Source organism: Sinocyclocheilus rhinocerous, unplaced genomic scaffold, assembly GCF_001515625.1.
Source record: "Sinocyclocheilus rhinocerous isolate Xijiao unplaced genomic scaffold, SAMN03320098_v1.1 scaffold938, whole genome shotgun sequence".
Taxonomy (NCBI): Eukaryota; Metazoa; Chordata; class Actinopteri; order Cypriniformes; family Cyprinidae; genus Sinocyclocheilus; species Sinocyclocheilus rhinocerous.
In genome coordinates this window covers 832968-842959 of record NW_015665007.1, presented here as the reverse complement: position 1 = coordinate 842959, position 9992 = coordinate 832968, and the positions used below count along the sequence as shown (strand labels likewise).

At 35.9% G+C, this 9992-nt stretch overlaps 1 pseudogene; it reads right to left on the bottom strand.

Annotated features, from left to right (window-relative positions):
• Nucleotides 1-8046: 8046 nt before the first annotated feature.
• The window catches only part of LOC107730847 (von Willebrand factor D and EGF domain-containing protein-like), a 6128-nt pseudogene continuing 4182 nt past the window's right edge, over nt 8047-9992 (bottom strand).

Here is a 9992-nt window from a genome sequence, read left to right as displayed (position 1 = left end):
TAAAAATGTGTGTGTGGTTGGGGGGGGGGGGGGGGCAATTGCAACAAATAGCACATGTTCATAATTTAATTTTTTTCATTCTCAATTTGGCTTTTTGTCCTAAATTATTCCTGTTTAACTGATGTTAAATATTTTGCAAGTTGCTTTTGTGTTTTATGACAAGTTAATGCAAAAGTTCAAATTGTACTTTCAAATCAAAACCAGCAGAGGTCAGCAAACAACTCATTTAAAGACACCAACGCTCTCGATTTCCATTTTAAGTCTAATCCTCTTAAACGTCTACAAAACCTTAATATCACATAAGTTATAGAACAGTAAAGCACTAACTAATAGAGATAAAGCATATTTTGTAGCCTATAACGTTCTGTAATAAAGGCAGCAGTCACTGGAAAGTAATAATTCGCTGTCATTTTTATAGTATCTTTTGCATTTTAAGATCAAGGTTGAGGATGGGAATAGATGGAGAAAACAGATAAAGCTAACATATTGTGAATACATTACGAGCATATAAAATTTCACTAACAGACCAAAAAAAGGTTTCTGAAAGGTTAAGCACTTATAATAATAAAAAGCCTTCAAAACTGTACCATTAGAGTGGACCCTTGACTATATTGGCTTGACTTTGACTATAATTTCAACTACATACTCTATAAACTTTACATGAAAGTCCAGAAGAAAAGAGCATAAGTGTAAGTGGCTGAGCCAGTAGGTCAAAGGTCACAGCTGGGTTTTATGGGATCATGTTTTAAAAGAGCAGAAGCGCTTAACACAAACTGTCCATTGCACTTTGGACAAGTCAGACGTCCAGCTGGAAGGACAGGTCTTGTGGTGCAACAAGAACCTGTTGAACAATGGAAAAGTGTGCCTTAGCTTAAAGAGCATGTGGGCCATGGGACCTCAAAACCCTTGTAAACATTCTGACAACTGTACCATTCATTCACACTCTTTTTAGTTCTGTCACATACAAATAAGCACAAATACAATATTTCAAGTGACTAGACAGACTATTCAGTCTGCTGCAATCCCAGATGTTTATGTTCGTTTACTAAAGCCTCATAAGACTGTGCTAGCTTCAGTGTTGCTGATATTTTTCTTGCTGTTTTGCTTTGACTTTTCATATTGCTTTTTTGTAATGTTCATGCTTTTTAAATGTATTTGTTAATGGCCAGCCTTGTGAAACTGCCTAAGGACTGAAATGCTTTTATGGTATTTTTATTACCTTTGGAACATAATCCCTGTCATTATATGGGAACAAAAATGTTCATTTTATTTTCCAGAATAAGAAAATAACAGCATACAGCTTAAAACAACATGAAGGTAAGTAAGAATTCTCATTTTTGGGTGAACTATTCCTTTAAATCATTTACTTTCCTGTTTCCAACACGTTAGTTCATTTTTATTCATTTGCAGCATTTAGACTTTGTGTTTACCATCTGCTTTTCTCATTAGGTGTCACAGCTGTTTTACTGCATTAACCCCTTTTATCCATATCAAAGTAAAAACACTGGGAATATGTTGTGGTTTCATTCTGCCTAATGAGTACCATTCAGTAAAAATATACAGTGTGGAGGAAGAATTGAATTATTTCATACAGACTGTCAACACCTCTTGTAGAGAAACATATGGTGTTATGGCAGTGCTCAATCTTCATCCAGTGAATGTTATTCACATCTTCTTTGAGAAGGAGTGGCACGCCCTTGATAAAAACAACAGATGGCCTCTGGTTATGTGATTCCTTCACAAAGTCTCGCAGGCATCACAACAGACTGTGTTTAACTTTCTCGGATTAGAACTTTGGCTTATTATTATTATGTTGATATAAGCAGCCCAGCAGTGGACAGTCAGTGAAGAATAATTCTTGTTAATGCTCAGTAAGGTCACCATAAGCAGAGCCATAACTTGTGGATTATGTCACAGAAGAGCAAAAACAGCCATATTTTCTTTAAAAGATGTAGGCTACAGACAATATTACCCTCTGGTTCTCTATTCAGACAGGAAGTAAGATCAATTTTGCAAATCATGGGTGTTTCTTCATCTGTGGGCACTTCTAGCCCTGTGGACATTTAGAAACAATTTTCACACTCACATAAGTACTATTTTTTTAACAACAGACAAAAGTCACATATTTACACTATACTAATTTTTTTTTTGTATCATGTGTGGCATTTTGTGATGAAAATGACTTTTTATACATTTTTATAAATGGCTCCAACCTCCTTTGTCTTACTACTTCTAATTTAATAGGCAGCATTTTAATTTAGCCTATGTTTTGCATTATGGTCTATTGCACACACCCTGGACCAGACCAACACGAATTCAAAAGCAAGTTCAAGTAGGGATCAGCTGAATGAAGAAGAATTGAATGCTGAACACACCGAGGACAACAGGACCTGTGCGGACTCCCCGTGTTTCTCTGGAGTACTGTGTGAAGCCACTTTCTCTGGCTCCTTCAGATGTGGAAACTTGTCCACACGGCTATAAAGGAAATGGAATTGCCTGCAAATGTGAGCTGCCTTATGATGCAAAAAAAAAAAAAAAAATTGTTCTTTATTATAGTTGATGCTCATGAAAATACCTAAAACTGTCTGGGTCATATTCCAATATAAAACAATAATAAAGTTAAAAAAGTAAATAAATTAAATAAAATTCAGTACATTAAATCCAGTCTACCAAGATCTATAAAGTATTTGGTTACACTTTATTTTAAGGTGTCCTTGTTCCAGTGTAATTATACATATAAGTACTGAGTAATATGAATTAACTATGTACTTACTATATGGTTTGGTTTAGGGTTACTTGCATGTAATTATGCATAATTAATTGTTATTATAATAGTAAGTATTTTAGTACTATTTTTATAATAGTAAGACACCTTAAAATAAAGTGTTACCAAGTATTTTTATCTTTCAAATGCATTTATTATTTTATTAATATTTTATGAATAATAAGGAAAATATTCATAACTTTACATGTAAGTAATGTCACAAAATTATAAAGGATTATTATTTTTTTTTTTGCTAAATATATTTTCTATTTTTTTCTGTTGACTTTAGCACAAGAATTTTTGTGATCTTGACCTTCAAATATTATTAATATAATGAATTTATCAAATGGATTGTTTTAACATAATTTAAACATTTCCTGTGTGTGTGCGTGTGTAGCCGTGTGTCGTTATCCTTGTGGTCAGAATATGGAGTGCTCACAGCCCAACACTTGTACCTGTAAAGAGGGCCACATCGGTCAGTTCATTTAGCTTGACAGACATTTATAGATTCAATTACTCATTTTAATTGTTATTATGACTCATTTCAAAGTCACACCAGTTATGTCTTCTTCCATCAGCTGTGTGCCGACCAGACTGCAAGAACAAAGGGAAGTGTGTGAAGCCCAATGTGTGTGAATGCCCTGCAGGGTACAACGGCTCCACCTGTGAGGAAGGTGAACTCTGTCTTTAGTACCTTACTGCACGCTGACATTTACAGATTCATATGTATAACCATTTTCTTTACAGCTTTACATAATATGCATTTTAGAGGATATTATATAAATTTACACATTTTTTTAAAATCTTGTCTCTCAGTCAACTGTGACCCGCCTTGTCAACATGGTGGCCGCTGTTTGTCCAGAAATCACTGCACTTGTCCTTATGGCTACGTGGGGCCAAGATTTGAAACTAGTGAGCAGACATTTACAAATTTCTAAATACCAAGAATTTTGTTCATAATGATTGTGTGCCATTGCCTTTGTGTGTTTTCAGTGGTGTGTAACAGACATTGTGAAAATGGTGGCGAGTGCGTGTCACCTGATGTCTGTAAGTGTAAACCCGGCTGGTACGGACCAACGTGTAACTCAGGTTCGCCGTTTCATCCTTAAAGTTTGATCACAAATGTCTGTAAAAAAAATTATTTTCTCAAAAATTAATAGGAAAGTTCACCCAAAAATGAAAATTACCCCATGATTTACTCAACCTCAAGCAATCCTAGGTGTGTATGACTTTCTTCTTTCAGGCGAATACAATCGGAGTTACATAAAAAAATATCCTGGCTCTTCCAAGCTTTATAATGGCAGTGAATGGTGGTCGAGATTTTGAAGCCCAAAAAAGTACATCCATCCATCATAAAAAGTGCTCAACAGCTCCGGGGGGTTAATAAAGGCCTTCTGAAGCGAAGCGATGCGATGCGATGCGTTTGAGTAAGAAAATATCCATATTTAAAACTTTATCAACCGTAATCTCTAGCTTCCGCTAACTGTAGTATGCACGTCCACGAGAGAGTGGCGTTCCAGCGGATGATGTAGGACGTAGGCAAACGCAGTGACGAACGCAAAAGTACAAAGGAGAGAGCAAAATAAAACACCGGTCATGAATTAGAAGTACAAAATGAGGATTTGTAAAGAAAAATGTTGGAGGATTTCGATATAAACCAAGAGGAGACTGGTTTTCCTTTGCTTGAAACAAAACTTGTTTCTCACGAGACTAGCATATTCTCACCAGAGCTTACGCTACACCTACGTCCTACATCATCCGCTGGAACGCCACTCTCTTGTGAACGCAGGTACGACAGTTAGCGGTAGCTAGAGTTTAAGGTTTATAAAGTTTTAAATATGGATATTTTTCTTACTCAAACGCATCGCTTCGCTTCAGAAGGCCTTTATTAACCCCCCGGATCCATGTGAGGCACTTTTTATTATGGATGGATGCACTTTTTTGGGCTTCAAAATCTTGACCACCATTCACTGCCATTATAAAGCTTGGAAGAGCCAGGATATTTTTTTATATATAACTCCGATTGTTTTCGTCTGAAAGAAGGAAGTCATATATACCTAGGATGGCTTGAGGGTGAATAAATCATGGGGTAAATTTCATTTTTGGGTGAACTATCCCTTTAAAATTCTGTCATCATTTATTCACCCTCAAACCTGTATGCATTTATTTTATGTGGAACAAAAAAGAAGATATTATGAAGAATATTGGTAACCATATAGTTTCAGCTCCCCTTGGCTTCCACTGTATCGAAGTCAATGGGAACCGAAACTGTTTGGTTACCATATTTCTTCAATATATCTTCTTTTATGTTTCACCAATGAAAAAAAGTCATACAGGTTTGGAATGACATGAGGGTGAGTAAATGTTTTTTTATTTTTGTATGGACTATCCTTATAATAACTGTGATTATAATAAATTCCTTGGTTTGGTTTCATTCTCAGCCGACTGTAAGCCTTTGTGCTTAAACGGAGGGACTTGTATCAAACCAAACATCTGTGCTTGTCCTAGTGGCTTCTATGGTTCACAGTGCCAGATAGGTACAACCTATTTTTATTTCATGTAAATAATGCTGTACAATTAATAAAAACGGCCTTAATTAAGTGATTATTATTTATTTGTGTGTTGTTTTTTGTAGCTCTGTGTAATCCGCCTTAGGCTGTAATCCACTGTAGGCCAGTGCATGAGAAACAATGTGTGCTCTTGTCCTGAAGGATACACTGGGAAGAGATGCCAGAAAAGTGAGTGTTTATTGGAGTCATTTTCTTAAGAATCTAGATTTCTATTTTTGTGATTTGTTTCTACATCCAGCATGCATTCTATCATATATGTTTGGACATGTGTATGCAATGCTTTTAGGTGTGTGTGACCCCATGTGCATGAACAACGGAAAGTGTGTCGGTCCAAACACCTGTTCACAAACCGGGGAAGTCGTGGCCTAATGGTTAGAGAGTCGGACTCGTAACCCAAAGGTTGCGGGTTCGAGTCTCGTACCGGCAGGGATTGTAGGTGGGGGGAGGGACAGCGCTCTCTCCCACCTTCAATACCACGACTGGGGTGCCCTTGAGCAAGGCACCGAACCTGCAACTGCTCCCTGGGCGCCGCAGCAAAAATGGCTGTCCACTGCTCCGTGTGTGTGTGTGTGTGTGTGTGTGCACACTTAGGATGGGATAAATGCAGAGCACTAATTCCGAGTATGGGTCACCATACTTGGCCACATGTCACTTCACTTTCACTTCACTCCCAAAGAGAGATTTGCAACATCCGTAAGAGCAAAAATAAAAGAAGTCTTTTATGCTCACCAAGGCTTCATTTATTTGATCAAAAATACAGTAATATTGTGAAATATTATTACAGTTAAAAGTAACTGTTTTCTATTAATCTAACTATTTTCTATTTTATGTTTTAAAATGAAAATTATTCCTATGGCAAAATTGATTTTTTTTTTCAGCAGCCATTAATCCAGTCTTCAGTGTCACATGATTTTTCAGAAATTATTCTAATATGCCAATTTAGTGCTCAAGTAACATTTTTTATTATCGATGAAAAAAAGTTGTGCTGCTTAATATTTTTGATAAAATTGACTTTTTTCAGGATTCTTTAATGGTTAAAAACAACAGCATTTATTTGAAATAGCATTTTTTGTAACATAATAAGTCTTTAGTATCTTTTTTATCTACTACTATTACTGTTCAAAAGCTGACCATAAACATTTAAACAGTAGTATATGTTGTACATAAATGTGCCAGTTTCTGTTGGTACACATTTACAAAAGCCCTGATTTGCAACATAACCTACAGTCTTTTTTGTATGTGTAGCGGCATGTTTACAGAAATGTAAAAATGGTGGCGAGTGTGTGGGGCCGAACACGTGTCACTGTCCAGCTGGATGGGAGGGTCTGCAGTGCCAAACTCGTAAGTTCTGATGAATCCTAAATGCTCTTAATGAATTCTCACGTCTTGTCAGTGTATTGAGGTCACATTGATCATATTCTTACTGTTAAGGTATAGTTTGATCTTTGGATTGAAGAATATTAGTTTAAATATAAATTTAATTTCAGTATTTTATTTTATTATTTTCCTAACAGCGATCTGTAAACAAACATGCCTCAATGGAGGGAGATGTGTGTTTCCAAATTTCTGTCACTGTCGTCAAGGTTACACTGGACCTTCCTGTGGTACCAAAGTAAGCATTTCTCAGAAGCATTGCCATCATTGATTTCATCTTTAAAATGATCTTTGTAAATACATTTTTGACATCATTTATGGCCATAAAGATGAACCGATTGTAAACTTTGTATTTACAGACTAGGTGATGAAGATCTGAAATTGAAGACAACTTTATCACTCTGTAAAAAATGAATGGTGTGTGTGAGTGTGTTTGCGTGTGTGTAAGCATTAGTGCCCAGACTTTGTTAACAGACTATTTTTTTAGACCCTGTATTAGATTAGCACAGTATTTCAAGAGTGTTAGACTGTATGTGTATGTGGGTATATGTCTGCATCTCTTACACAGCTCTGACAATGATTCATTTTTTGTCATGTACTACAGTGTGCACATTTTATGATATTAATAAAATACGTTCCTGTCATATTATCAATTGCTTTGAAGAATAAAACAGTATATGACATCCAAAATTCTGTACATTTGAAGTCATAAAAATGGATCTTAGTGTCATTTCCCAATAAAAAGAAGTGGTCAAAAACAAAAATGGAAATGTATCACAAATGTATCATTTACACACACACAATTTTGATTTTAACTTTATATTTAATTAGTTGTAATATACGCTAAAGGAAATTCAACAGTTATCTTACACTACTTAATAATAAAAAAGTCATAATGTCTGTAACGGGGCTGACAAGACGTGAGACGTGCGGATCCATCTGCAAGCTTTTATTTAAGAGACGTGGTCAGAAACAGGCAAGGGTCAGACAATGGCAACAGGTATATAGAGGGCAAGACACAAGAATAAACCTAGGGCTAGTGTGGGTCTACGATCGGGTGTCGTGCGAGAGTCAATGAAAATGGAAAGGGTGACCTCTGATGGCTAGCAGACGGAATTTCATGGACCGGATTCGTAACAATGTCATGTACAATGTTAATATGTGACCCTGATTTTTTTGCACCCTCAGATTCCAGATTTTCAAATAGTTGTATCTCGACCAAATATTGTCCAATCCTAACAAACATACATCAATGGAAAGCTTATTTATTCAACTTTCAGAAGATGTATAAATCTCAATTTCGAAAAATTTACCCTTATGACTGGTTTTGTGGTCCAGGGTCACATATAGAAAACACATCATACTCCTCACATGTTCAGTTAGGGTTCAACAAACAAACATGCAACTTTAGCACCAATTTGAGGGACCATTGAGGTCAGAGGTCAGAGTGTTCTGACATCAGAAGAGCTTCTTCCTCTCTTCACACTGTGGGCCTGAGAACGGAGCTCGACAGCGACAGGTGTTAGGAGACACACACTTCCCCCCATTTCCTTTTTACACACAGCTGTGAACAGAGAGAGGTAAATGGTTTCATTTTTAAAGTTTGAATAAACTCTTTATGGATTTACACACCTACAAAATCATTTAAATAAAGTATTAATAGTAACTGCACTACAAAAATGTAATTCTAGACCATTTGAACAGTCTTGTTCATAAATCTGTGGTCACGCACCTGTGTGGCAGGCTCCACCTATCCATCCTTCTGGACAGCTGCAGATTCCAGGAGCCACACAGCTGCCCCCGTTCCTGCATCCCTGTGGACAGATCGCTACGGAAACAGAGACAAATGATCAACATGTGAGCCAGATACTACACTAACATCTGTGTACATGTAAATGATGATTAATTCATGAAAAATAACTGAAAAACACACATTCATGTGGGTTCATGAGTTATATATATATATATATATATTTTTTTTTTAAAGAGCTTAGACAGGTCATTTAAATAATATTTAAATTAACTGGCTGTATTCAAGTAAAAAATTCTTTAATATCACTGAATCATATTGATTACATTAGGTTACACAAATGGAAAAAAAATAACCATTTGCATAAAAAAGTGTAATCTTTGTTTTTATGTTTATATACTTTAATAGTATTTATTAATGTTTTGAATTAGCTTTTATTTTTATATTTAATATTTTTATTGAGCTTTAGTTTTTTTTTATTTTTGTTTTAGTTTGAGCTATTTTAGTATTTCAGCTTAAACTTATATCAGTTAGTTGCCAAGGCTACATTTGTAATTGTTAATTGTTTAAGTTTATTAAGTTAATGTTTTCCACCAAATATTTATATTTTATTTTATTTCCACTTTTTACAATTAAATTTTTTTTGCGACAAGGCGTAAGCGACAAAAGGTAATGTTCGACAAAAGTAAGTTAATGCAGATGAAAACATATTTTTGCTAACATTTAGTGAGTTTTTAAGCTCTTAAAGGGGTGGTTGATTGCAATTTCACTTTTTTAACGTTAGTTAGTGTGTAATGTTGCTGTTTGAGCATAAACAATATCTGCAAAGTTACGAAGCTGAAAGTTCAATGCAAACGGAGATATCGTCTTTTAAAATTCTGGCAGTTTAATGCCTACAAAAACGGCTGGTAGGGACTACAATGAGTTACTTTCCGGGTTTGTGACATCACAAACCCAGAAAAACCCCGCCCTCGGGAAAAGGCAGCAAAGGGGGCGAGGCCATACTAACAACAACAATAAGCCCGCGAAGCTGTTGTCGTTCCATCCTGACGGATGACAGCCGTGACAGCTAAGTGGAATCCCGGAAAATAAACCGTGAAACTTTGACCAGTGAGAGAACAGTTTACTCGCACGTGACTTGTATTAACAAATTTGGCCCGTTTAGAAACATTGCCATGTGAAAGCAAACCACACCAGGAATAAAAAGCAACATTGTAATAATTTTAATCCCCGTTTCGGAACAAAGCAATGGATCTACAGGTGTGAAAACACCCTTATTTTCACATAGCTATGAGAAGTGTTAAACATGGTTTAACATGCTGCGCGTGCAGTTGCCGTACTGTATTAAAGCTTTAATCAGGATAAAACCGTATATTAAAAGCTAACATAAGCAGTAGCATTAGACGTATCTAAAAGTATGATAATGGGTAATTACGTAAGTTCCGTGAAAAGCATTAGCTTTGTTGTTTTGCTAATACTTCAAAATGAACCATGGGAATGTCTGTGGGTGAGCACGTCTTTGCCATTCAAAATG